Here is a 2,870-nt window from a genome sequence, read left to right on the forward strand (position 1 = left end):
ATGCGAAAATTCAGAACAATTCGCAATCAAATGGCATGGCAAATAAAATCAGCAACATGAACAAGAAATGGTGTGACACACATTGTCACACCTCCAATAATCACATCACAAATCAACATCCAGACATGCAAAAATTACAAACTATATACCAAAAGATCAATCAAAGTGTCTAGATTATGCATGTAAAATTTCAGCTTCATTGGATCAACCATCATCATTTCACAAATGGAAAAGCAAGCAAGGTGCAAAATAGCATACATGTACAAATACTCTAGACAGAATTAAATCCAGGCCAGGCACAACTTTGATTATCATACTGATAAAAAACTAGAGGAAAATAGAAAACCATAGCAAAAATCCCCATGTCATTTGGATCATTTTTTGATTTGATATGAGTTTTTGAAGTTTGGAAAACAATGCATATGGAAATTGGAGGGAAAGATTAAATGGATTTAAGTTTGAAAATATGCTGCAGGTGATACGCGTATGGTGCATGGTGATACGCGTATGGTGCGCGTGGTGCTCAGTGATACGCGTATGGCGCACAGTGATACGCATATGATGCACAGTGATACGCGTATGGCGCATAGTGATACGCGTATGATGCACAGTGATACGCGTATGGCGCATAGTGATACGCGTATGGCCAGTGGTGGTTTCCACCATCTTCTTCGCGAAGACGGCGGGCTACAGTGCATGCGTTCAGAAAATTTCCAGAATTTTGCCAAAAAATTATATCAACAGAAAGCTCTTCCAATGAAGATTACAGATCAATCAACATCTAATCCTAATTCAACAAGATCAAAGAGAAACGAGCAAAAACATTTTGACATGTCAAACTTTAATCAAGCATAACTCATTCGTTTCTCATCCATTTCGCACGAATTTTATATCAGATTAATCAACATGAAAAGCTCTACCTAAACATGGCAATGGATTGAAGAATTAAGAGATTCGAGTTTTTACCTCTTTAAGAGCAGAACAATAAAACCGGCGATTCAAGCTCCTGAAAGGTCCAGATCCACTCCTATATTGATGACTTGAAGCTTTATGACGAAATTGGAGCTTGTAATGGCTTAGATCTTGATTAATTTTCCGCTTCCATCTTCATGAATTTGCTTGGAGTATGCTTGATTTTTGCTCGAATTCAATGATCCAATGCTTGATTCTTCATCCACTACACTCAATAAACCAGAATATGGAAGAAAAATGCTATGCTATGTGGAGAATTTTCAAGTTTTGATTGAGAGAAAATTTTGGAGGGAAAAGTTTCTAGATCCAAAAATGGTGAAAAAGTGATTAACCTCCTTGAAAACAGTTAGGATTTAATTTATATACTCCCTCTTAATCATGCTCTTAATCATGTTTAATCAAATGGTAATGGGATTTAGCAAAATGTGGTGCAAATGCAAATTTGGGATTTTCACCCTATGCATGAAATGCATGGTGAATAGTGCATGAAAATTAATTGAATTTCACTTAAAATATCATTTTGGAGCTAAAGGTATTGGTGTAATATTCAAATAATGCACCATTTTCAAACTTTAGTTTTTCCCTCCAAAAATTCAAGTGAAATACAAATAATCATGTGAATGGAATTGATGTAATGCAATGCATGTTTTGGAAATTAGAAGTCTAAATGAGAAATTAGCAAAAAGAACCACTTGAATTGGAGCTTTGGTTGAGAAGTTATGCACATTTGAATTTTCAAGTACACTTGGCCATGTTTTGATCACATCTTCTTAACCACACATGAGAAGTCCTTGATCTTGGACTTTTTGGAAATGGGAGAGAAAGATCTACAACTTTCATGTTCAACAAAGTTTCATTTGAAGCATTTCTTGATGATGAAATTTGAAGTTGAAGTTGGTCCAAAATCTTTCCATTTTTGGCAAATTCAAATTATAGGTCACTTTCTATTTTTAGAAAGTTTTGACCTGACTTTATTTTCTTCAATGTTGTTGTTTGAAATGTCAAATGAGACTTGTTTGAACATTAATGAAGTATTTCTAATCATTTCCCACCTCCAAATCCACAGTTGACTTGGCAGTTGACTGGCTAGGGTTTCAGTTGATTGAAGAATGCCTTGATGAGATTCAAGCCTCTACCACTTGAGATCTTGATTTCAAATGATATCACAACTCATATGAACTTCTTATGAATGATCAATGGTGCCCAAATTCTCAAGAATGGCCACCATTCATTGCTCAATGAATGCCTTTGACTGATTGACTGTTGATTGCTTCATCTGCAAGTAACATGGTTAGATGACATATTTTTGTACTTTTGGTTAGTAAACAAATGAAAAGCAATGATATACAAATGCAAAACATGCTTGGTGATCAAGAACCACTCTCAAGATAGCCCACCCACAGGGAAGAAGGCAAGGTGCACAATGATCCTTGAGGCAATGATATGATATGATATGATGCCATGAGGGATCTTAGGGACAAAATTGGGGTCTTACACCAACCTCTCAAGGTTCTCCACATACCCAATCATCTTGAGCACATGGGGACCTACAGGGGCTCCCTCAGCTAACTTGCCTTGAAAAAGGGCTTTTGAAACTTCAAACCTTTCATGCCTTTCTTTCTCTTGATAGAGCATCTTCAGGTGTTCGATCATATGGAACGCTGCCATGTTCTCATGTTGCTTTTGCAACTCTGAGTTCATGGTAGCTAGCATGAGACAAGCAGTTTCATTGGCATCATCGACATGCTTCTTATAAGCATCTCTTTCTGCCTTAGATGCAGAACAAGGAGGTTCCTCTTCAGGAACAGGTTTCTCCAAGACACACAACTTTCTATCATGTTTGAGGACAATCCTCAGATTTCGGTGCCAATCCAGAAAATTTATCCCAGACAATTTTT

Source organism: Lathyrus oleraceus, chromosome 2, assembly GCF_024323335.1.
Source record: "Lathyrus oleraceus cultivar Zhongwan6 chromosome 2, CAAS_Psat_ZW6_1.0, whole genome shotgun sequence".
Lineage (NCBI taxonomy): Eukaryota > Viridiplantae > Streptophyta > Magnoliopsida > Fabales > Fabaceae > Lathyrus > Lathyrus oleraceus.